Source organism: Misgurnus anguillicaudatus, chromosome 20 (assembly GCF_027580225.2).
Source record: "Misgurnus anguillicaudatus chromosome 20, ASM2758022v2, whole genome shotgun sequence".
NCBI lineage: Eukaryota > Metazoa > Chordata > Actinopteri > Cypriniformes > Cobitidae > Misgurnus > Misgurnus anguillicaudatus.
The window spans coordinates 30,867,730-30,895,448 of NC_073356.2; the positions used below are offsets into that span (position 1 = coordinate 30,867,730).

Sequence of the window (27,719 nt, forward strand, 5' to 3'; positions counted from 1 at the left end):
CAAAGCATCAAGATTATTACAATCGCAAAAGCAAATCACGTTTTGACAACTGCATATCGACAGGTACGCGGAACGCACGCACGTACACAAATGGTGCAGATCACCCATTATTGATTGACTGTGCCCTGGTTACGATTTTAACTTGTTTGCCTTAAAGAACCAGTTCGAGAGAATGATTCATTCACAAACTAAACAGACATCATTAGTCATCACAAATAGTATTTTGGGACGGGAAGCTTTCAACATAGCCGGGTTTAACCATGCTCAAGGACGGGCAATGAATACTGAAGGTAAAACAAAGCTTTGAATCCAATTGCGTCAACAATGATTCACTGGAAACAATGGTTTCGAAGCACTAAAAAAAAATCCTAGATGTGGCACCACCTGCTGGTGAAAATGTAGTACATGCTTTATACAAACTGCAACAAGTAGAGACAGGCTCTCGCTTAGGGGGCAAGACAATAGAAGGGAGCTGAGGAAGAATATAGGGCATCCGAGCTTGTGACGGTAGCGGAGGCAGCCTCGCGCTACAGTTTTCAGTCAGGCCACTGACGGAGGAAACGATTAGAATGAAAAGGATCCTGAGTCTGAGCCTCTAGCGGAGCCATGCTCACGCTGCGAGGTCAGAATGTGTTGCTAATGGCTGTTGCTGCGCTCATTTAAAATGTGGATTTATAGTATATAAATATAGACACAAAACCTAGTAGGTGCATATGAATGGATAAGTTGAGTGGGTAAGATTGGGAAAACAGCTAGCCAGCGTAGGGCTCTACTATATGCTTTATAAAGATTACATTTGGTCCATGGCAACCTTAATGTAAATTACTTAAGGCATGTTAAGCGTTTTTACTCGTGCTGTTTTGACGCATCTACTGACTCAGCAGTCGTTCCAATGTTGGATAAAACACATTCCATATTCGCTGGTCAAAACCTTTTAAACCCCTTAGGCACCACCCCACTCTATTGAGTTAAATTTACACTCTTGAAGCTTTCAAGCAATATCCAGTTTGTCATTAGATAAGAAATCACATGCAAAAAACACTGAAGTAAACGTAGACGTCCTGCTAACAAGACAGTGACATTTAGCAGGATATAAAAGTTTTGAGGCAAACTCTCTTCATTAATGAGTTGATTACTCTCCCTACATAATTTATTTTATAAAACACTGTTGAAATGTCTATTCTAGAGCCTTAGACTTTTCCAACGATATATAGTTTGTGGTGATGAATTAAGATTTACATCAACGATATTGATATAAACTTAGGGGTCCCGTGGTCGGGACGGCAACGCTTAACAGTTTAAATTCATTTAAGCTTGTTCGATGATGAACTACTTGTATGACGGTTGTTACACTCGTTTTCATTTAAACATTCATGAAATAATGACGTGTTGCTAATAGGTTAAGTAAAATAAAATTATTGAAAGTTGTGCATCACCTGGATGCGGTCGAGATTGGGAATCACCTGGACAGATCTCAATTCGCTTCATCATTAGAAAGCAAAAAATCGATATGCATAAATGTTACTTTCTGCAATTCATTCAAGCTAGCATAAATTACCCTAATGATACGCTCTCTGTACGTGTGGGTGTTGGAGCCACAGTTTTAGGGAACGGGGAAACAGTGATCATGATCATTACGATCAAAATTTTAGTTCTGATAAAATTCTAGCAGAAACAGCCATGTGGGGATGAAGTCCTGCAGCGTGGCTATGAGGTAACCTATGAGTTGCTTCAGACAAGTCTTCTTAAGACCGTAAAGTCTATAAAGTTTGTCAGCATGAACTCCACGTTGTGATATTGCTTAAATGACCTGATATCAGATTTGAGATGCGACGATAAACAATACTGAAGAACCATTTAAAATTGTGTAGCATGCGTTTTAAAAATACTCTGTGGTTTGTCTGACAGACAAAAGTTGCGAAAGGCGATAAGATCGATGTTATAATTGTTCAGTTTGCCTGCCAATGAAGCTTGCGGCGATGGATCGATTGCCCAAGCATAGATGACAGTCAAATTCATCGAGCATCGACCAAAGCACGTTCCTTTTGATGTAATAATCAACTTTGAAATTATATTGAAAGCAATGTCGAGGCAATACATTAACAAATAAAACGTTGTATAATTATTAGGCGGGCCTGTTGATGAAAGTAAGTTGGCATACTGCAATAGTGCGAGTGGCAATGAAATCGCTTTAGTAACAGAGAAAAAAGATCGTAATAATTGAATTAATATAGGCTGAGATCCCTACTGCGGTAGAGATGACGACAACGCGGCCAAAAGATCAGCGTTTTACACAATACTTAACCTAACTCAAGGCGATTCTGTCTGAGCAGGCAAGCCTGTAACGTTAGTATCTCTTTGATCAAACCATGCAAAACAATGCATACTATTTATCTGACGTTCTTAAATTATGGAAATTTGCATTTTAAAACAAATTCTTTTACGTATGACTCAAAATTATTGTCTAATATTTATATAGAATGTACCACTGGATGAGAAATAACATACAAAAACTTAAGATTTCTGCATTGTTTGTCAAGTAAAACGTAAATGAAATGATAATATTTATAAAGACATTAGTGACTGTGGTTTTAATCATGTTCTCATATTTATATATCAAGCTTTGAAGTTACAAGCACCAGGGTTGTTCTAGCCAAACGACTTCTTCTATCCTTTACTTTGTGTTGGTTTTTTGCGCTGGATTCCTCGAGTTGCCCCCTATCGGGTCAAAGAATAGTGCAACAGCGAGCGCGTCGACTGAACGCCTTCCGTTTGTTGACAGCGGAGGCTCGCGATCGGCGGAGCAAAGCGCGAGTATCCTCGCCCATCCGCGGAGACCGTCCTATCAAGTATGCAGGGTATGGCAAATGAAGTGCGGTGTTGAATAGAAGAACCACGCGAGAGCGCATACTTCCGCGGAGCTGTGAATAAACAATTGATACGGAGAAAACGAGCAGTTTGATTACATTGACAATGAGGTAAGTTTCACTACAACTAAATCTCCGGTATTTGCAACTTCAGTGGAAAGGGGGTTAATTAAACGCGGAGACGATGGCAGTATGGTCCTGTAGTCCTCCATTGTTGTTTTGGTTGATCGTGCATGCTTATATTGAAATAACATCTGCACCTGACGTCGCCGTTGTAAAACCCATTTGCGTTGTTCCTAACCGAAACACGCCATTGTCGAGTAAAATAAACATCCGGACTGCATAAAAAGTTGTGTACACTGTCACTGACATAACTACTGCGGTAGTGAGAGCGGGGACTAAAAATACTGCTGCGGCAGTGGTATTTAAAAATATTTCCCAGTTGATCGGAGCGCTGGAGCTCGTCATGTGGAGACGTGATTCCGGGAACGGGCGGGGCCAAATGCCGGAAAAGACTGCAGCTGGACAGGGAGGCCTAAAGGCTGCCTTATATACGCCCATGATGATGATGATTGACAGGCCTGAATGTTTAGGCTCCTCCCGAACCTACGTTTAGAACTGCATTAAAAACAAGGCCCAGGTTGGATTTGGTACTAAATGATGTTGCTGTTGAGCAGGTGCATGAAATAAAGCTTCTTGGGGTAACATTAGATTGTACTTTGTCGTGGTCAATACATATATAGAGGAAGTGGTGAAAAAAATGGGGAGAAATATTTCTACCAGAAAGACTCGAAGATAGGTTAAGAATTGATATGATTTTATTTAACAGTAGTTATCAGCCAAGGCTGAAATATAACACAGTATAGTTCTTTGGCGTAGGCCCCGACCATAGTTCGAATCCGGGGGTTCACGGATTCCTGCGGTTCCTGCCTGCAGATGGAGGCAGGCCAGAATCTAATCCCCCTCGAGTATGGACGGAACCGACCTGGTGATGGTGGTAGGGAGGGTGGGTTGTGAAGCTGACATCAGTATCTGCGAACGCAAAGACAGGTGAGTGGGAGGCTTACATACTCTCAGTATTAGGAGTGATTGATTGCGCTTTGTGCAATGAATGACGTAACATTCGAGTTTCCTGGTAGAACTTACGCTACGCTTTGCTAAGCTTCCATTTCTACCAGAAAGACTCGAAGATAGGTTAAGAATTGATATGATTTTATTTAACAGTAGTTATCAGCCAAGGCTGAAATATAACACAGTATAGTTCTTTGGCGTAGGCCCCGACCATAGTTCGAATACGGGGGTTCACGGATTCCTGCGGTTCCTGCCTGCAGAAGGAGGCAGGCCAGAATCGAATCCCCAAAAATAGATAACAATGATCGGTACCCACCAGTATTTCTCAGAGGTTCCTGAAACAGATAAGAAAGGATAATTATCGACATATCTGTAATTATCGAATAACATGCCAGATCCCATAGAGGCGGTGTGATAAGCCGATAGGCTATAGAATGCAGGATTGCTAGTGAAAGAGATAGGCTGTGGAGATAGCTGAGAGTGAGGGGCCGTCTGGTCCGTAGAAGGAAATGATGAGCTCAGTGGGAAAAGGCTGTGTAGGCTTTAGAAGGCAACGGTATGCCAGATAGAGATTGGCCGCGTGGCCATGGAAGGCAACGATATGCCTAGTATGAACAAAGCCGTGTGGGCCTTTAGAATGCAACGATATGCCAGAGAAATGGCCGCGTAGGCCATAGAAGGCAACAATATGCCGAGTGGGAAAGGCTGCATAGCCATAGAGGGTAACGATATGCCAGATAGCGATAGGCCGCGTAGACCCTAGAAGGCAACAATATGCCTCCCCAAAAAATTGATAACGATGATCGGCAACGATATGCCAGAGAAATAGGCCGTGTAGGCCATAGAAGGCATCGATATGCCAGATAGGGATAGGCCGCGTAGGCCGTAGAAGGCAACAATATGCCTAGTAGAAAAATGTAGCGTAGGCTTTAGAAGGCAACGATATGCCAGACAGAGATAGGCCGCGTAGGCCATAGAAAGCAACGATATACCTAATGAGAAAAGGCTGCGTAGACCTTTGAAAGGCAACGATATGCCACAGTGAGAAATGATATAAATGGCAAAGGCCATGATTTAGCATGGTTAAATACACCACCACCACCAGTAGTTTGCTTAAACATACCTTGATTATTGCTTGCCATTATTGAATTGAATGTCATAGTGTTTTCTTACATACGGTGAAATTAGGAGCGCGGCTCCTGATGAAGAGAGACAATTGATGTATACATGCTTTTATATTGTCATTATAAAAGTAGGGAGATGATTAGATGGTTACAAACAAATCTGACTGATTCTAAAGATTGCACGGTGTCTGTCGTGTCTTGGGTTTCCCCAGTCTTGTACTCTTTATTTGAAGTTCTGTAATGTCATCCATGTCTGTAGTTCTTGTAGTTATTGGTCCTTGTTCTAGTTTGTTTCCCAGGTGTGTCTTGATATCTTACCAACATGAATATATACAGTCCTTGTGTTTCAGTGTTTTCTGTGTTTATAGCTGGTGGCACCACCATTTCTGGCGAAACATACATTGCCAACGTTCAACAGCACTTTAAATTGGAATTACGTGCTGTGATTTAAAAGCTAGCAGTCACATTACATCTTCAAACCAGTGTCCAGACATCCGCTGTAGCCTACCCATGCGCATGCTCTGGGTGCCTGCGTCGCAAACAAAGCACAATGCGCTTAAATGGTTCAAACTGATGCAACCTGTCGTGTTCTTAAAGAAGCAAGGCGCGCGTTTTTCAACTGTGAGGTCTACTGCATAACAAACAAACTCAACATGAGGGTGTACAGGCTCAACTTTTGTTGAGACATCCGCAGAATGCACACCGATCAAAACAACGGCAAGCCCTCAGGAATAACACCAATGCACATTTTAATTGTATTAAATACACCACACAACCTCAGCTCCGTCTCCATATTGCGCTGTAAGACATAGTCATTGCCATCTTTCGGTTGTAAAAGCATGTACTGTGCACTATCAGCCAATCCAGTATAATAAGAGAGCTTACCTTAGGAGAAGATAATCCAAATGAATAGATGGGATGTTCAACGCAACCGAGCTCGGATAAGAAATGAAAGCGTCAGCGTAAGTTCTACCAGGAAGACTCTAATACCACGTCATTCATTCATAAAATCGGCTTACCAATCACAGCTCAATGCCGACTATTTAAACGCTGAACTAACACTCTCTCCTGCTGCCCGTAGGTGTCGTAGCTGAAGTTCGTTTGCTCGATGCTTAGTGCAAACCAAACGTTTTCAAAGCGATTGTTACTCGTACCACGCAGAATCGGATGTCAAAACGCTCGCCCTTCCTCTGCTTATTTGTGAATTCGGTATGTTTACTCGGCCCGCAATGTTTTCGTGCCAATTTAACCTTTTCCCAGGATCTCTCATCCACGATATGCTACTCGTCTCATTTGCCGCTCGTTCTCACAGACTGCAACACAAGGTTACGGTAGGCGTGTTTGACCAGTCCCTTCGAACGCAACTCATCTTTGCCAAAGACCCTTATTTAGGGAAGCTCGCAAACTTGGCACAAAAACGCAAGGAATGAGGCCGTTTCATTTCAATGAACAGATTAAAATGCAATGCAGTCCTGTTAAGCGTAAACTGTAATCGACCATAGCAACTCACTGGATGCTTGCACAGGTGTCACTGATGATAGTCTGAGAAGTTCGGCCGCAACAGGTGTCACTGATCATATTGATTGCCTGAGGAGTTACGGTTCATGGTAAACACCGAAGGGTGATGTCTTCCTAACTAAAATATCTTTGTCTTCTCATCTAAACGAGAGTCACCACACGAAGGCTCTGTAAAGCAAAGATATATATTTTTTACGGCATTATTCCTCCTGAAAGGCGATCGCGTTTCAACAGCACGGCATTAACGCGTGAGTAAGTTAACGTCAAAAGACCCGAACGCAACTGTCTTAATTATCTGTGCGTGTTTGTTGTAAACAAATGGTGAAAATTGCGTAAACGACAAAATGGTGTAAAATCATATGTGTCTGCCTAAGAAACAAGGTAAGGTCACTGCTTTACATAATTTTCCTGAATATGTCTATCCTATACAACCTTCCCGATATGTGCCTACCTGTTCCTACCAATTTAAGGGACATATTAAATGTTACCTACTGTATTTGTCAGTTATTGCAGTCTTTGACCAAAATATACGGGATGTCTTATTTTAGTTGTTAATGTCATTGTTAATGTCACTGTTAACATCACTATGCAGCCTGCTCAATACTGACGATAGGCCACATTGGCATACTAACACAGGAATAAGCACGCAGTCGTAACGCTCAACTTGCATTTCTTGCGCAAATTGCGAGTGATTGTCTGGTTATGTCGGTCAAATGTACAATTATCAATGTTTCGTCCGACGACCGTCGGAAAATCAATTGATTGCATTTCATAAGAATTATGGCATTAAATGTACTGTCATTTTAATTTGGTGTGAGGTAAGTTACATCATTAAATTATTTTTTTATCATTATATCGCAGCCCGTGAGATTGCCGACACGATAGTACTGGGAATGTGACAATTTATTTCTTCTATTTAATATAGCAATGCTGACATCGCGGGTACGCGCATCGAATAAAATCTGCTTCCGCCCGCGCGGTACTTTTACAATGCGTCTCATGCAATATTCAGTCATCGTCGCAAGGTTGTAGTATGTTTTCACTAAATACAACAATAAATACGTCAAGTCCGAACACCGGAAGCGTTTGATATTTTGAGTATTCAATTCGGAGGTGTTTTTAGTTCACAGCAACGGTTTAAAACTGAGTGTCACTTTCAACCGGATCAATGTGCTTCCACTAAACTCTGGACAATAATGAAACGTAAATGGACCACAATATATATCTTTTATCTTGGTGCTGAAACATGGTAATGGTATGGAGGAGATTGTAGTTAAATAAATCGCGAAAATTTGCATATTACGTTTCTTGTTTTAGACTACAGTGAACGTCATGTCAGAACGTCCACCGCAGGCATCATTCTAAAAATAATGGTTAACATGGGTCCGATGCCCATTCTGACTAAAACAGCAAATGTTTATAATTTAATTTGAAAGTACTAACAAGTTCTACCTTCTGTTAAAATTTCATGAACATATCTGATAAAATGAGAAGTTATAAGCAAAAACATGTAAATAAGCAGCATTTCGGTCACACACATTCCATAGACATCCATATAACTTTCCTCTGATTTCTAATAATAAAAATATCATAACTTTCTCAATCTTCAACGGATTTTTCGTCTGCAAACCTCTTAAAACTTTGTTGCACATCACTGATACCTTAGCGGTCTGAAAATTACCTTGTAACAGGGAATGGAACTCTCTCTCATTGATTTTAAACCCAGCGTGCATTTTAACCACCCTAGTGCGAAGTCCACGCTACATGCATTACAAGTTCAGGTGCAACGAAGTCAAAGCATTACTCGTTTATTGAAAAGTTTCTTATGAGGCAAATCATGCTATGCATATTGGTGTTGCAACTGCAGGTTATGTAAGAATGGTATGTGACAACATGCGATTGACTTGTTTATCCATTAAAGTTTAACTTAATTATGCTGAACATTTTCAAAGACTTTAGGTGAAGTCTGACTCGCAGTATGGTCTAAAATATGTTCTCTAAAATTGTTTGAGGCTACCGTGTCAACACAATCACATCCCGTAATGTTCTGGGATCGCTCCCGTAAAGAGAACCTAGTAAAATTGCCGAAAGATGCACGTTTAAAGTTCTCTGTGTGAAACGATGCGTGCTCACTATACGTGCTGCTAAAGCTGAGATCATTCACCTGCATGACAGAGCAGCGCATCACGCGCTCCTCATGATCTCATTTAAAATACGAGTTACGAATAACTGGTGAACTTCAGAAGCGCTTAAAAGTCAAGCATGTGCAGGACTTTACATGTATCACATGTCTTTACGGGTTTTCGCAGTAAGCATGACTCCGAAAAATAATCGGCAGAATAAATGACCCAAAAGTCTAATGATTCCGGACAAATCCTGGAAGCATTTTCTGTGTAGTATTCATAATCTCTGCGTGAGAAGGGCAATTGATGGTGTCGGCTATCATTGATCGTGGTCTATTGACATAACCTGATCCCGCACCTTCTAGTAGTTTCAGGATTTTAATAACACTCCAGTCAAGACACTAAGCAGTCAATTGCGTATTGTTCGTTCACATTTAGTTCATACAGTTTAGATTAATTTACTTCCATATTTTCTAATCTTTCTAGTCTATAATTATTAATCTTAAAATTCAATAACCTTAATTTCTTTGTTTTATCAATTTCATGTTAATGTTATGATTCTGTTTTCCTAGGTAATTTTTTTTTCTCTGCCATCAATACACTTGAAATTTAAAGCCATAGCCAAAATCCCATCTTTTACTACATAAATACTTTGAAAAGTAATACACTTGAAATGCAACGTTTCATCAGTTTCTATAGCTTTAAGCTGCATAATGATCAAAGTACGATCCAGCAGATACTGGTGGTGGTGTAGGTTACTCAACCATGTCTCATTTCTCGCTAAACTTATCTGTGGCATAGCGCGCTTTATAGGAATATTGTCGCTTTCCATCACAGCCTCCGACATAGCATACGCAGCCTTTCTCACTATAGGGTATATTGTTGCCCCATTGCATGGCTCTCGTGACCTCCTTGCTGCGTGGCATATCATTGCCTGTATCCAGCATTCGCAGTCATACTGCTATACTGCAAATTGTTGATGTGTATCATGGCCTTCTCGCTAATCAGCATATGGTTACATTGTGTCATGGATACCACAACCGACTTATTACATTGCATATGGTGCCCCGCATCTATCCTCCGCAGCCTTTATTATGATTCAGCATATCGTTGCCCCGCATCATTGCCTTCGCGGTCTTCACGCTACATGGGAAGTCGTTGCCCCGTAACCGTCTTTGTTGCATACAGCATATCATTGCCCCGTATCTTGCCCTTTGCGGTCTTCGCACTAAATTGCAAAACGTTGCCCTGTAAGTGTTCTCCACGGCCTTCTCGCCTATCGGGGCTATCGATCGATGTGGCTTTACACATCGCCTATCGGGGCTATTGATCGACGTGGCTTTACATATCGCTTATCGGGGCTATCAATCGACGTGGCCTATCGTGGCTTTACACATTGCCTATCGAGGCTGTCGATCAAGTGGCCTATCGTGGCTTTACGTATTGCCTATCGGGGCTATCGATCGACGTGGCTTTACATATCGCCTATCGTGGTTTTACACATCACCTAACGGGGCTATCGATCGACGTGGCTTTACACATCGCCTATCGGGGCTATCAATCGACGTGGCCTATCGTGGCTTTACACATTGCCTATCGAGGCTGTCGATCAAGTGGCCTATCGTGGCTTTACGTATCGCCTATCTTGGCTATCGATCGACGTGGCTTTACATATAGCCTATCGAGGCTATCGATCGACGTGGCCAATCGTGGCTTTACACATTGCCTATCGAGGCTGTCGATCAAGTGGCCTATCGTGGCTTTACGTATCGCCTATCGGGGCTATCGATCGACGTGGCTTTACATATCGCCTATCGAGGCTATCGATCGACGTGGCCAATCGTGGCTTTACATATCGCCTATCGGGGCTATCGATCGACGTGGCTTTACATATCGCCTATCGTGGTTTTACACATCACCTAACGGGGCTATCGATCGACGTGGCTTTACATATCGCCTATCGTGGTTTTACACATCACCTAACGGGGCTATCGATCGACGTGGCTTTACTCATCGCCTATCGGGGCTATCAATCGACGTGGCCTATTGTGGCTTTACACATTGCCTATCGAGGCTGTCGATCAAGTGGCCTATCGTGGCTTTACGTATCACCTATCGGGGCTATCGATCGACGTGGCTTTACATATCGCCTATCGAGGCTATCGATCGACGTGGCTTTACATATCGCCTATCGTGGTTTTACACATCACCTATCGGGGCTATCAATCAACGTGGCCTATCGTGGCTTTACACATTGCCTATCGGGGCTATCAATCAACGTGGCCTATCGTGGCTTTACACATTGCCTATCGAGGCTATCAATCAACGTGGCCTATCGTGGCTTTACACATTGCCTATCGAGGCTGTCGATCAAGTGGCCTATCGTGGCCAATCGTGGCTTTACATATCGGCTATCGGGGCTATTGATCGATGTGGCCTACCGTGGTGTTACACATCGCCTATCGGGGCTATTGATCGACGTGGCTTTACACATCGCCTATCAGGGCTATCGATTGCCGTGGCCTATCGTGGCCTTACATCTCGCCTTCTGGGGCTATCCCCCCACGTGGCTTTACACATCGCCTATCTGGGCTAACGATGGACGTGGCCTATCGTGGCTTTACAGATCGCCTATCGGGGCTATCGATCGTTGTGGCCTATCGTGGCTTTACATATCACCTATCGGGGCTACCTATCCATGTAAAGCCTACCGTGGCACTTTACGACGAAGCATATTGTAATTCTTATCCTATTCCTTTTGTGTGAATCAGACATTAAAGTGAATGCCTATGCCTATCGTGGCTTTATTTTTGGGGGGTTACAATAAATAGCTGTTGTAGCTTAAGAAGTCTGATTCCTTCTTAACATTTTCTTTTGTTTCAGGATTGACATCTCTTTGATATCCTAGCAATCAAGCCAGTTGATCTATTTCACTTTTGGGGGTAGGCTCCGCCCCTGCCTTCAACATCAGGCAGGATCTGCCGGACTACAGCTAGACCCGGACGAAAGGCGGGGCATATGCCAAAATCTTATGAGACTCAAGCATCTCTTTTATTTTGAGACTGATTCGAATTTCTGTCTTTTAATTTAACATGGAATAAATGTCATTCAAACGTTCACTTGCCTTCTGAGTCTTTATGGTAGAAATGAAAGCGTCAGCGTAAGTTCTACCAGGAAGACTCTAATACCACGTCATTCATTCATAAAATCGGCTTACCAATCACAGCTCAAAGCCGACTATTTAAACGCTGAACTAACACTCTCTCCTGCTGCCCGTAGGTGTCGTAGCTGAAGTTCACCTCCATCCTCCCCACCACCACCAGGTTGTTCCCTGTTCTTTTGACCGGGGGTAGGCTCCGCCCCTGCCTTCAACATCAGGCAGGATCTGCCGGACTACAGCTAGACCCGGACGAAAGGCGGGGCATATGCCAAAATCTTATGAGACTCAAGCATCTCTTTTATTTTGAGACTGATTCGAATTTCTGTCTTTTAATTTAACATGGAATAAATGTCATTCAAACGTTCACTTGCCTTCTGAGTCTTTATGGTAGAAGTTGACTGAGATCTGGAATAAAGTCTCATTTGAAAAAAGTTGATGCATTCTCGTACTTTATACATGTGCATAACTGAAGATCTTAAAGCACAAAGCTTTAGATGGAAACATTTATGCTGAACCCCGTGCTCAATAAAATTGACAATATGCATTACTGTTGCCATTCGACCACACACACACTTACGATTTGCTCAGCAACAAAATGTGTGCTTGAAAACTTTACGCTGTATGACCAGGATTTATTCTCCAATGATATATTAATGGTGTGTCCTACCATAAGATTTAAAGTTCAAAAATAGCGTATCCCCGTATTCTTAAAGTCTGTAATTAAGGTCAGGTGAGTGAAGATCTAACGTGAATATTTACATTTGATATGAACAGTTTGCATGAATACTGTTAGGCATTAACCCTATAACTGTCACCGCCCTTTTTGAGTGGGGGGGTGAAAAGGTGATCTGCACGTTAAAATTACTATAACTCTGGCAATCTTTGGTTTAGAAGCAAAATCTTGGTCTCTTTTTAAAGAAGACAATTTATAGTTTTACACTGAGGTGTTTGACGTTGTAAATATTAAATGACAAAAAAGTTATACCCATTTAAATTTATTTTAAATAATAAAAATAATGCAATAAAGTATATACTCTCTAATCAAATGTATATAAAAATTAAAATGTTTTACTCTCAAAACACTACACCAATAAAGACACAAGTCTCAACTAGTTCTGAACCAAATTTTAGGTGGAAAAAAAATGAAGTTTCTGTCACACTTTAAAGGGTTGACATTTTATTTTATAAATGCTTGCAAATATAGAGCTGCAGGATAAATTGCATGCAATTGTCTTGCGCATCTCATGAGTGAAGTCAGTTCTTTGATTAGTAGTAAATCACCATCACCTGTTTTCAGATGGAGCAGCATTTACTACACAAAGCTGTAGGTGTGTTCGACTTCATGCGGCGCTGCGCAGACCGATCGGCGGCTGACTTGAAGCAGTGCATTTTGGTTAGTACTTTTGTCCGACTTAAGCTGGCGCTGCAGGCACGTGACTGTGTCATATGGTTTTTAAGTACCGCGAGAGCGATTAGAGATCAGCCGCCTGACTTAGCCAGCGCAGTTCCCGAAGAGGAGCTGCACGGGCTGTAATGACGACCCAGCTGTTTCACGATTGGTCGGATTCACCACATGACAACACTCACGTGTGTTTCGTGTGTATTTTTACGCCCTTAGTTCCACAAATGCTCACAAATCTGTATTTTATAACAGTTAAAGCTCTTTTCATGTAGTCGCGATGTTATATTGTATCATCTTCATCAAAATAAAATGGATAAAAAACGTAGACCCCACTACATTGGTATTTAAATAATATATGCTTATGTTAAACTTTATTCTTGTAAAAACAGATGCTGTAATCCTCTTCAGTTCCACCCATGCTCATACACGGACATTCAAAACAGTATAATTCACCTTTTATGTAGTTTACATCTTACAAATCATGTTTATTGCGATAAAGCAAGCAAACGGCACGTGATCAGCCATGCTTGACGTAAATGCAGCAAGCTACGGGAACCACAGCGCGTCCGACTTCACGTCTCCGTTTTCAGCTCCTCCCCGCCTGCACGCGGCTAATCTCGCCGATCGGTTACATCCAGCCACAGCCGATGTCGAACACACCTTGTGTTTCTCTGAAAAGCTAGGCAATATCCAGTTCATTGTCACAGGCAATTTGTCAACGATGATAAATGTAATATTGTGTAGCTTGTCAGTGTACTTTGCTTTGTGTGGTAAATGTTGCTCCATCTGAAAGCAGGTGATGGTGATTTACTACTAATCAAGGAACCAGTGTCTGCATCTAGAGACCAAACATTCTAATTAAAACGCTCAAACATGCATTTTACTTTGGGACTAGTATCAACTCTGACCAGGAAACCACCCCTAAAAGTGATAACACTGGTCCTATCAGAGTAACTTTACAATTGCATATATTTTATCATTTGTTTATAACATTAACTATCACATTGAATTGGTAGACACTGTAAATAGTAAATATTGTAGTTATACAATTTCAGTATACCAGTAGAACAAGTGGCACAATTGGTCAACATCCAGACTATCAAACATCCATCACATTTCTATTTTAAATTATTACTGTTTGGTAGAACAATAAGCACTTTTTACATTTGTAAGGTCTACATACTACTGTGGCTGCAATTTATTATGATTATTTTTATTGTCGTTTTTCTCTTAAAATAATTGTTTAGGTGTTTGGTCTATAAAATTGTTAAAACGGTTGATCAGTGTTTTCTAAATAATTGTGTATTTCGAAAATGTAGGCGGGACCTCACAAGGTGTTGCAGAACAAGTCAATAAAACCTCATCAGCCCGAGTTGAATCCCCAACTGGACCACAAATGGCCCAACCTGATCTCCAGGTACCAGTGGCCCTGCCTCATACCAAAGCAGCTCCAACTGGACCACCAGCAGCCCTTATTGGACCACCAAAGTCCCCAATTTGACAGCCAGTATCCCTTTTAGGACCCTCAGGACACCATGCAACCCCACTGCAGCAATCTGGGAAAAGAAACCCATTACCCAGATGGACCCCCAAGAGCCTCCCCAGTTTCTCTTGGAAAAGGTAAGCAAAAAAGGAGCTTTATGAAGTGCATTGAAAATAAATTCTAAGCTTTATAAAAAACCATACTCTTACTTTGTGTAATGTGAAACTGTAATCAAATTAAGAGTCCTGGGATCCCTGCATTCAAAGCATTTGGAATAGGAGTTGCAGAAATTGATATTTATATACAGTGGTGGTCAAAATTATTCAAACACCTGACAGATCTGAAATATTGATTTTTTTTTTGTTTCCAAAACATGATTACTTTTCATAACAATGGTTGCTTTGAGCACAACAAATATCAGATGAGGTGAGTCGTACTGTTTTTATCCACTTTTAACTTTATTATTTGGTATGTTCACCTTTTGCAGCAATTACAGCAGCACATCTCTCTGGCATGGTGTCAATATATTTCCTCAGAACTTTATCGGTAATGTTATCTCATAGCCCATGTGGGTTTAATAATCTGTCAGGTGTTCTAATCATTTTGGCCACCACTTTAAGTAATGAAAACAGCATTTCATGAATTTTGACGAGAGGTACCATCAATCAAATAACAGTTTTGTGTGTGTGTGGCAAATTCCATGAAATGCTGTTGTCATAACTTAAATCATGCCTGTGTTTGCCTATATCTAAGACATCGTTTTGGTGGGCTCCAATTAGGGGTGCAATATATATTGACTCTGTACCTTTATCACAATATTTCATTGCATAATATCATAAAGAAAAACTGCATACTTTCTGTTGACTGTGTGGCTTAGTTGCGTTAGATTTAGAGCCCACTTGGAACTGCTAATGATCATGTTTCATTGGCCAGTTGCCCAGTCACGTGCAAGTGTCCATGCAAGTATAAACTGTCTATTTGAGATAATAATGCTGTGGAATAATAGGCTATTTTTTGTTGTGATTACTTTACTGTGATGGCGTTATTTCTTACTGACTGTACAAGACCTTTTGCGTCCAGTGCTCACCGTGTGCAGCCTTTATGAAAATAAGTTTTTATTATAAACTGGACTAATTTACATGATAATTTCTACATTTTAAATGTTTCTCTGTTGTTAACAGATGGTGTGAAAGAAGGCTTTCCAGCTCTGACTACAGTGCGGCCAGATCAAAGGAAAGGTGTGTTGACAACGGACAGTTAAATGACTTTTAAGCTAAATTTGAATTGGTTGATGGGGAAAAAGATCACAATCTAACTAGATGAATCAGCAATGGCCTTTAAATTCAGGAGGGGAAATTTATGTAGTAGGATGAATCGCATGCGATTATTAATGCAATATTTCCCCTCTTGTCAGTGAACTACGGCTCTGTGTAGTAAATGCGCTCCATCTGAAAGCAGCTGATGGCCATTTACTACTAAACAAGGACGAGATTTACTGACGAGACGCGCATTACAATCACATGCGATTAATTGTGCAGCACTAGTATGTAGTGTATTACAGTCTGTTGTGAATTAATGAACAGTACTTATCTGCAGTGTGGAAACTGTTGTACATGGTGGTTCTTGCACTCTATGGGAAAGTACGGATTTGATTTAAGGAGTTTATATAAAAAAAAATGCAGACTATTACTCCCATTCCATTTTCTAAAATGTATTATTCAGAAATTCTGAATGCCCACACAATGTGACAGGAATTTTTACCCTGTGAAGAGGGTTGCCAAATCCAGAGTTATTAAGGTTAAATGTAATACAACTCAAACAATACACGGGTTATATAATGTTCCAGTTGAAAAGGGATGATATAGGGTTTTTTTTGTTTTGTTATTGATGTAATGGTCTTAAACTTATTGGTAAACACAGTAAATATTTGAAACTAAAAATGTCCCACTGTTTTTTAGGGCCAGAAATGGAAGCAGGTGGAGTGGGAGCCGTGCAAACTTTGGTATGTACAACGTCTCAGTCATGCCAATGAGAAGTGGCATGTTCACTGTTAATTTTAATCTGTTGTCAGTATATCTAATTGCCACTAACACCTACTGTCCACAATTAACATGCAAAACAATTTAGGCAAATAATGAAATTAAGGTAGTATGCCCAAACTAAATGGCCTGCGTGAAGTCATAGTTCTGAGGATTTGTCAACCCATTAAACTCCTTGTAGAAGATTAGGTCGAGACAAAATGTAAGATTTTGGCATCATTGCAAAATGAGCTTTCCTTGTCTCTACGTATTTATATAGATTTCCCTGTTACCTTGCTCATGTGCTTTTCTTTAAAGTCTCATTCTAGTCAAGAATTGTATCAGTTAAAATGCATCTTTGAACATCATAATAAAAAATAATAATATAATATAATAATATAAAAAAAGTTTTGCTTGTCACATTGTATGCGCAGATCTATGAATATGCTAATCTACTCAGTTGCACAGCTAAAACATCTGTATGTAGCATCTACTTACATGTATATGGTCTAAGACCAGTGGTCACCAATCCTGGTCCTGAAGGGACGGTGTCTCTGCAGATTTTAGCTCCAACCCTAATCAAACACACCTGAAGGACCAGGATTGGTGACCACTGTCTAGACGCATAACTGCTGAGCTTAGACTATATATACACATACATACATACATACATACATACATACATACACACATACACACATACACACATACATACACACATACACACATACATACATACACGCATACATACATACATGCATACATGCATACATACTACTGATGCACGCGTTCAACTGTGTTGATGTGATTGGTTATATTATGTTTGTGACGTTGGAAACGCAGGTGATTTTAAACTACGGGGAATTAGACTGCGGAATATTTTCTCCATATAATTAAAGACAAAGTTGTTGAATAATGAATTTGCACATGGCTTGTCTTTAATTGTTAAAAACACCAAATTGAGACATAAACAATGTTAACATTGTGATTCATTTATCACATATGTTGTCTTAAAGTTAAATGTGAACTTCACATTCCTCTCTTTGGAGTTACCAGAACAAAATGCAATAAGTCAAGTGATGCTTTAACACAAAATTGATGTAAAAGAACAATGAAGGCTTTCTTTTGCATTGTTGACTTGCATATCCTACTGTGATTTAATAAAACCCCACCAAAACACAGCTTTAGGAAAACAGCTGAAGTTTTAATGTGTGTCTTAAAGGAAAACACCACCATTTTCAATATTTACTATGTAACTTAGACAAATGAATACATATCTTTTTTCAATGCGTGCACTTAATCTTTCTACAGTGCTTCTTGAATGCTTTAGCATTTAGCCTAGCGCCATTCATTCCTTAGGATCCAAACAGGGATGAATTTAGAAGCCACCAAACACTTCCATGTTTTCCATATTTAAAGACTCTTACATGAGTAGTTACACGAGTAAGTATGGTGGCACAAAACAAAACATGGAAAGTGTGGAAACCATGGAAGTGTTTGGTGGCTCCTAAATTGAACCCTGTTTGGATCCTAAGGAATGAATGGGGCTAGGCTAAATGCTAACACATTCAAGAAGCATTGTACAAAGATTAAGTGCACGCGTTGAAAAAAGATATGTATGTATTCATCTAAGTTGAGGTAAGAACATAGTAAATATTGAAAAACTGTGGTGTTCTCCTTTAATGTGTCTACAGTTTATTTGCCCAACCAAACATGTAATTGCATTTTTTCTTTTTGTGTTACAGATAAAAGAAGTGGCCATTGGAGTGGGTGGCGGATGGGGACACTTGTTAGTGCTTCGGCATCTTCTTGGGGACCTGATTCAATAAGAAGCACTATTATTTTCTCTGTGTAACTTGTTTTTCTTTTATGTTTTAAACAAACCATTGTTTCCTGGACCCTTTTATTGCTCCTCCTTTCACTTGCTTTTTTGCTCTTTTTGGATATTAATACTGAATACTGTTAAAACTGTTTTGCAACCAAATTATTGTCAAACTGTTTTAATTGATGTTATATCCTACTGTGATGTAAAGATGTTAAGTACAGTGAGTCTATTTACTTTACTTTTTTCAATAAACATTGAGGAATTCATTGGTTTCTTTATTTTCACACACACACTATTTATTAAAAAGTCTACTTGGTGAACATTCAAGACAACATAAAATGTATTTGCTCAGAGAATAAAAAACATCCATAGCTGCTGATCCTTGTATTATTTATAGTAAAACTGTTTAGTTTCTAGAAAAAAGATATTTTGTTCTGCCTGTCTTGTGTTGTAAAAAACAAATCAATCATCCATTCTAATTGATCACATATTTTACCTACACATTTTATCTATCAAGCAATGGAAATGATGTGGTTTAGAGCACCTCAATTTTTAATGTTGATAGACAACTCTATACAAAGCTTTTTTTACTTGAAAATTGATGGTGGGAAATAAGTAATTGTTTATACATTTAATAATTTTGCAGATGCTTTTGTCCAAAGCGACTTACAAATGAGGTAGCATTAAGAGCAACACAAGAACAACAATACATAAGAGCACCAGAAATAGTCTCAGTATATAAACCAACAATACATAAGGTGTTGAGTAATCACACCATCATTTAAATGTTGCCAAATGCATTGTGAACTTCTGAGCAATAGAAAAGTTTTAAAACATCAGTGTGTCATATAATAGCTCTTTAAATTAGATGATGATTCTGAAAATAACCACTTACCCATATGTGCACAGCCCAAACAGACAGACATAAAATTAAGAGGATGGACCCTGGAGTTCTGCAGTACATTACTTGAAGCTAATTGGGATGTGATCAGCCCGCCTCAACTGTTGCTGCTTTGAGGGCCATCTATAATGACACTGTTATGAGGCCCACAGTAGTGTTTGATTCAAATAAGAAAAGAATTCATTAAGGAATTGAATACTATGTCTGACAAATGCACTGGACCATTTCATGTCTTTGAAATGTGTGATACAAGGGCTGAGTGGGCAGAGTGAAATTAAAAATGTTGTCATAGGACTAAACCAAATATACAGTTGCTTTGCTTTGATATATTGACCTCTGAACTATAAAAATGATGCACATATGCGAGTCTCATCATTCAGAAAAGGAAAGGGACTACAATGATGAGACGAACTGTTTTACAAAGCCCTTGAACTCTTCCATCATGAGGAGTACTGGTGTGATCACTAGATAGCATCACAAAATGTGATACAAATTAAATTTCACTTTGCTGTCATGTATAATTATTAATTCTGACAACACTACTGTGCTTCACTTCTGCATAACCCTAAATGCATACTCATGCTGGTATGCTGTTTTTTTCCAGCAGGGAATTGTTTTGGTGCTGGTTTGCTGATGACCAGCATAATTCCCATGCTGGGTTGGTGCTGGTGGTCATCGCATACCACCACCAATCCCATGCAGGTCATACCAGCAAAAACAGCATGCTATATGTTGTGTTTTGGTGCTGGTATGCTGGTGACCAGCTAAACAAGCACCAAACCAGCATGGGAATTATGCTGGTCTATGCTGTTTTTTCCATTAGGGTTTAATATTCCAGACATGAAAAACACTACAAATAATTTCCCTGTTGCAGTGTAATATAGACTGTTAAATATGTAGTTCTTAGGTTTGCAAACTAGGGTTGTAAATAGACCATTTCAAAAGATGTAAACAGTGGTCCAGAAGCACTTCCTGTTTCAGTTTTTTAACACTAGATAAATGTTGGGATAAATTACAACCAACAGAACATATAACTGAGTCAAAAAGTTAAACAAACATCTTAAAGATAATGATATAGCCTATGTGTAAAATAACAGTCACAAACTGAAACAGGAAGTGCCTCTGGACCAGTAGCCTATTGTTTACATCTTTTCAAAAGAACTATAGTATAAAGTGACTTTCTAACAGACATGCTATTGCCAAACAATAAAACATATTGTAAGAATTCAAACGAGTTCATGCTAGTTGCTAAGCTAACAGCCTGACCACAGACACATATAGGCCTAAGTAAGGTAAACGTTTTGGGGGAAAAAGATACTGATATTGCTAAGAAATCATTTAAAATGTCATTATTTATAATTGTGTTTCAGATTGAAATTTAAGCACTAAATGTTAGGGGCTGGCTATTTATTTCTATCCATCCATTGCTTATCCGTTTGGCTGGGCTACGGGGTGTTTGCTACACCCTCAAGTCGGACTGGTCACCATCACTGATTTACTAATAGAAACAACACTCCAGAGAAATTTTAGGGTCTAATTATCCTATTGTATTCTTTGGGTTAAGTTTAGTATGTCTAACTTTTAGGTTTTAATACAGAAAACACAGCAAATAATAAAAATAACTTTATTTACAAAGCATTTTCCCGTGCTGACAAGCATTTAATCAAAGACCAAAAGCATTCACACATACTATATGTAAATATATGTATTTATAGTATACATAACTTAAAAGTTAATCATCTTTGAACTGTCTAGTATTAATACCCTACTATTATCTAGAGCAAAGTTATGCAGCAGTGTAATGAAAAACTTGTATTAATTATAACAACTATGCCATAAATAATACAACACAACTGTATATACTAACTAATTAACACGTTTTTATTAATATTTACCCTGTATTAAACTATCATATATTTTTAAGGCATAAATAAATAAAGCAGTTTTACATCTCATTTTCAAAACAGGGAAAAGTAAACAATTTTGCAGGTACATATATGAAACAGTTTAATAATTACCTCAAGAAAATGGCATTGTAAAACATTTCCTTTCATTGAAAAGGTAACAACAGTATTAACTCATGCATCAAATATGGGTAGGTTATTGATCAGTCATTTATGTAAAGTATTTCATCTAATGACATACAGTTAGTTCACTCCAAAAGTATCCACAATCACTGTGAAAAAAACTTGATACAGTATAAAACTATATAACAATAATAGTAACATATGTAACACAGGCAAAATAGATTTGCACATTTTTCTACAGTAAATGTCATTATGTTGACAAGATGATATGGGCACAGTTTGGTGAAGTAACCACTGCAAGAGGATTGTGGCATTTGCAAGTTGTAGCAACACAGTTGACTGTAGGAGTAGTCTGTGAAACATCGGAGGTGGAGGGGAAACCTAATAGCTAACCTGCTGCTTGTAAACGGAGATATGGATTATCATACAAAAACTTATTTAACAGTAGTTTCCCATCAATCTATGAGGCTAATGTTGCTTACACACTGCAGGAAACGGTTGTCTAAAATAAAAGCACTGTATCAGACATCCATTACATTTCCAAATAGTTTTATGTTTTCCATGAAACACACCTGCAGTTCAGTGTGACACACAGTCTAAATGCATACACCAGTTCAGAGTTCCAAATCCAAAATGTCATCTGAACTCTCATAATCCAGCTCTTCGTGGTCCTCCAGTATCTCCTCAGGCTCATCCTCCAGCAGAGAAACAGCATTTGGTCCTAAAGCAGTGTTCCCCACTCCCCATCCCGGAGAGCCGGTGTCCCGCGGAGCCCAGCTCCAACCTTAATCAAACACGCATACCTGTGATTTTCTAGAGATCATGAAGACATTGATTAGCTTTCAGATGTGTTTGATTAAGGTTGGAGCTAAAGTCTGCAGGACACCGGCTCTCCGGGGTTGGGAGTGAAGAACACTGTCCTAAAGCCTGGCTGTAACTTGAGCAAACTTGGAACTTCTCTACATCTGCAAGCCTTTTCTGAAAACGACACAGTAGCCAGCGATGACACTCTTCACTTAAACTGCCTAAAAGGAAAAAATTGAAGGGATGCATGAAAATACTTAGAGGTTTTACTTGAGGCTTATTTTGTACATTATGTTAATACTGCTTTCATTATGAAGGTCCAATTATATTCCTAAAGATTTCACATTAGTATTACTAATTACATTATACTATTAGGAAATAAATCTAAATACCTCCATGTACTCCTTTCTAAACTATATACAACAATTGCCATGCTTTCATTGTGTCTTGATTTTCTTTGTTTCTATTCTATGTAAAGATCTACAGATCATTAAGATCCAACCACAAGAAAACTATAACGTAACACTTCAGGATCTAAAAATGAGTGGGGTTTTATTGTCGTATTTGCTATTCAGTGTGTCTAATCATCTAGATTAGCTGTGATTTTTATCACCAAATGACAAAGGAACTTGATTTCAGAATGTAAAACTAACATGTGTCTTGAGACTTTTGTAAACCTTATTTATAGAAACCAATGGCATGTATCATTGCAAGATGGTAATAAAAGTTAACCTCTTACCACTGTTTTTGCCTGAAGACATTTCTGATATCATTTTCCTGATGTTCCTAGCCAGGCTTCTGAGATAGGTGCGGTGCAGTGGTGTCTCATCTCCCTCATCACAATGATCTTTGCTTCTTGAAGGCGCACTTTTGAAATCTTCTTGGTGAGGGTGTTGCTGGATTCTGAAGTCACACAAATAACAACATCTTAAACACAATTTTGACTGGTATATTCTGAAAAGCAAGCAAAACAAAAGCAGTGCATGTACAGCCCATAATCTGGTGCAGGGTGCAAAATATTTGATTCAGAAAGTCGGCTATGAGAGGTTAAAAAGAAACACTCACATAGTAAAGATTGTCTCCCTTTATCTTTATATCTATATAAGAAACATTTATTTGCTGCTTATGAGCCTTTAAATAATTCTCCTTATATCACATGTGGTGTAAGCCTGCTGAAGACCTAGTTTCAACATCACCCTAATGAAAAATAATGGACTAAATCTTTAGAGTAGCAGTAAAATTAAAATGAATATTGTAATTGTGTCATTCAATAATTTAAAAGTACAGACAAAAAATATTATGTTTGTTCTTTATCTGTTGTTTCTCTCAAAAGCACTTTTGGTGCAAAAGCACATTTGGTGCAATGAGGCACGACGCCAACTGGATGCCCCGTGGGTGTGCATTATTTTCAAATAATTCAAAGGACTGGAGTCAATTTTTCCTCTTATATCACGATTATCACAAACATTGCTCTGGTGATTATTTTAATACATTTGACAAGTTAGGTGTGCAGTTATCAGAAATTAATGCATACCCACAGAACATTTCTCAGCCAATCAGAATACAGCATTCAACATACCCCTGGTATAACTGCAATCAACAAAAATGACTAAATGTTTTAGATGAGTTATCAACATACCAGTGTGATTATAAAGGCTGGCTTTTCGATGAAGACTAAGAAACATTTGTTCAATTCATTTCTGAAGGTTGTGTAGGTCATCACATCTGGTACCTACCAAATCCTAAAGCAAAAAAAATAATACAAGTAAATGATTATGATGTCTTTAAGGCTGTACATGTCCCAAATCAAATTAATGTCTCAAAGGAGTTTACAAGGACACAAGTCTATTGCAATTAAAACAAGACATACCTTTACTTAAATACTTATACATGGCAAAGATTCTCAGTTACAAAATTGATTATCACACTGCAATATTGTAAACCAATTTCAATAATGTCCATAAAATACATTACCATCAGTAGCCTTTTGTCTGACATCTTGTACCCACTGATTCACAATGTTCTCAGGACACCCCAGTTCACTGCTCAAATCTTCCCGTCTCTGAAAGAATGCCATAAAAATATGTTTGTCCTTGCAATCTTTAAAAGTGAGAAAAATCTTTGTGTCTATATAACTCAGTCATAATATAAGACCTTGATGTATCTGCTGGATAATGCTGAAGGCCTTCTTGCTTCCATTGGTTCCACCCAATAGCATGGACAGTTAGCATGTCATTCCTGGCTATTAACAAGACATGTATGTAATGAAGGAAGAAAGGTCCCATTAATGCTTGTCGTATTTCAATGAACCCAGAAACTGACAATTGAGTTTAAAATTTAAGAGAGAACTGCATGCCAATTTTTTATGTACTTTGAACAGTTACAGCTTACTCTTATGCAATCTCAAAGTACTAGACAGAAAGAATAAAAAAGTGAAAAAATAAAGACAGGTTTCCTAAAATATTATAAATAGGCATCAATTAGATACTTGGTTGTGAGGCCACAACGAGACAGATAGCCGTTGACCATTTTGACCTCCTCAACTGCAGTTGTACCAGCACCTTCCTGATCTTTGCCAGATTATCTAACAAATGTGTGACACCTATTTTACAACCATAAACAGTTACAGTGTATTAATAAGTAATACAAATACAGTTTCAAATGGTACGATAAAGAATATGCATTACCTGACACTTGGTTGAATGAGCCTTGGCATGCATGACAGAAAGGAAAGGTCTCATCTGCAGTAAAGGTCTGAGTTCCAACATGGAGACTGACGCCTTCTCAAGGTATGGCGCATACTTGCAAGCAATATCTGTTCAAAAGAACTCTCCGTTTGTGGCTGCTTGAAGCTCCCTCTGCAGGTATAGGTGGATAAGAAAATATTACTCCCCGGCACATTAAGAGCTTTGAGTAGCACTCCGTGTCTGCAAACAACCACCTCAAGGCCCTCTTCATCAAGTTTGCTTACTTTTCTGTTAGTTTCAAATTACATCACACCAACAGGCATCTTTATAATGATTGTAGACAATAAAGGTTTACTTTTAAACTAAAGGTTTTTCAGGATTCATGGAGCATTAAAAAGTTAATCTTCTGCTTTCTCTACTCCAGGTACACAAACTAGTTGAAAGTCAGGGTGACAAATTGATATGTAATAATGAATGACCAAGCTATAAAACTAACCACTTTGGGTGCCAGCACACATATCCAAATGATTATTTTTGTAAAACGCACACCTAACCTGCCAAATGTCTTAAAATACCCAAAGCAATGTTTGTGGTAACTGTGGTATAAGCAGAATAATTGACTCCAGTCCTTTAAATTATTTGAAAATAATGCACACCTGCTGCGTAGCAGCCCACTGTCAAATATTCCTTACGTATTATATAAGCTCACAACAGCTGGGATACATTAACTATTTAATAAAGCAAAAATTACACATTTCAAATGATGGATTTAAATCAAAAAGTTTATTTTTCCTTAAAACTACAAGAGTAAAAGAACTTACTCTTGACTGATGGAATCTGTAGGTTTTTCTGTTGCCATCTGCACAAAGAGCGAGCATTGTTGGGTGTACATGCCGGGCAGGTGAAGTGCTCTACACTGGATGTTTGCATGATCACAAGTGCAGAAATGTGGAGGTCTCACTGTAGGCAATAAACAGACTGAAAACAGAAGTTCAATAATTTGTGAGAAAGCATTAACAATGGGCACAGTAATATAGCTTAGAAAAAATGAGGCTGACAAATCACAAATAATCTGGTAGAACATGGATACCTGTAGCTGAAGCTTTGTATCTCTTCACTTCTGCTGCTTTTTAGTAGTGGACCTCCTTCAGCATTTTCTCCACCTACCTGACATTAAATGTACTCCCTTTAATGGCTGTTGCTTTGCCCTTGGGCTCCTCTGCCTTGCATAAAAGAAAGTGTGCCTTGTATGGTAATACTGAAATACAGCGAACTCTTGAGCAGTTCACACAATTATTGCACTCTAAATCGCACACTTTAGAATTATCACAATACTGCAAGAACACAATCTCAACAAATATACTCACCTTGATTTGAGCAAGAAGCATGTCTGCTATGAAAATAACACCCTTTGCTCTCCCTCTGTCTTCCCATACGGAAATGTAATATATGTGAATATATGAAATATCCCTATATGAAATATATGGTAATATAAAGTAGAAACATATATGTACATATATGTACAACCATATATGACACCTATTCGAAAATGGAACAATTTCATATATTGACATATATGTCTATCCCATACAAATATATGTCTATGTGTGCAAAAAACATACATAGACATATATGTCATCTATATAATTATTTATATATGTGACATACATGACTTCACATATATGGCTAATATATGTTGCATACATATACTTATCATATATCATAAAGTAATTAAATTTGAACTGTGGTTTTTATCTACTTTTTGCATGTTTCAGACCACAGGTAGGACATACAACCCATTCACACAACTTAACCCTATAACTGTCACTGTCCCACAGGTGGGACGTTTGGCATTACATATTTAAAACAATAATTACATAGTCTAAACCTACACCAATCTTGACAAACTATATACCGTTGGAAAGCTCTAAAAATGTAGTTTCAATATATCAACACCATTTTAAAAAAAAAGTATGTAGTAAGAGTCATTTTTTAAAATGTTGCAGACCAACAGTTGGGCCCAAAATGTTATTACATATTTATTTGTAAATATCCCATTAACCTGAAATAACCTCGACAAACTATATATTGTTGGAAAGCTCAGGGAATGTAGTTTTCATATTTCAAGGCCATTTGATGATAGAATTTGTATAGGGACAGTTATTTTGTTAAATGTCACTCACCCCATAGGAATACATATAAATGATTATACATTTATAACACTAATACCCTATAAACTTGAAATAATCTTGACAAACTATATATTGTTGGAAAGCTCTAGGAATGTAGTTTTCATATTTCAAGGCCATTTGATGATGGAAATTTATTAGGGACAGTCTTTTTGTTATTTGTCACTGACCCAGTAGGAGTCCATATGAACTCGTATATATTCATAATTCTAATATTCTTCAAAATGAATATATGAATCTTCAAAAATCTTGACAAACTATATATCGTTGGAAAGCTCTAAGAATGTAGTTTTCATATTTCAAAACCTTTTTGCATTAAACACAATGCAGAGACAGTAATTTATCAACTTTTGACAAGATATTGCAACTAACCGTTGACACCTAGTGGCCTTGGTTGGTAAAACCACTAAAAGTGTGACAGAAACTTCATTTTTTGTTATTTTCAACTAAAATTTGGTTCAGAACTAGTTGAGACTTGTGTCTTTATTGGTGTGGTGTTTTGAGAGTAAAACATTTTAAT

At 38.6% G+C, this 27,719-nt stretch overlaps 2 long non-coding RNA genes across 3 annotated transcripts; one reads left to right on the forward strand and one right to left on the reverse strand.

Moving 5' to 3' along the window:
* Window positions 1-11,343: 11,343 nt before the first annotated feature.
* Window positions 11,344-12,227, forward strand: LOC129449266 (uncharacterized). Its single transcript, XR_012359566.1, has 2 exons — window positions 11,344-11,863; window positions 11,983-12,227. It is a non-coding gene; the product is annotated as an uncharacterized lncRNA (long non-coding RNA).
* Window positions 12,228-21,102: 8,875 nt separating this feature from the next.
* On the reverse strand, window positions 21,103-26,392 carry LOC141351512 (uncharacterized). 2 transcript variants are annotated; one of them, XR_012359789.1, is made up of 10 exons: window positions 26,378-26,392; window positions 26,101-26,233; window positions 25,828-25,988; window positions 25,011-25,179; window positions 24,812-24,925; window positions 24,478-24,565; window positions 24,298-24,385; window positions 23,963-24,065; window positions 23,063-23,226; window positions 21,103-22,544 (listed from the first exon to the last, which is right to left on the reverse strand). It is a non-coding gene; the product is annotated as an uncharacterized lncRNA (long non-coding RNA). The 2 variants fall into 2 exon arrangements; XR_012359790.1 differs by lacking the exon at window positions 24,812-24,925 and having other exon boundaries at window positions 25,011-25,181; window positions 25,832-25,988.
* Between the last annotated feature and the right edge of the window lie 1,327 nt (window positions 26,393-27,719).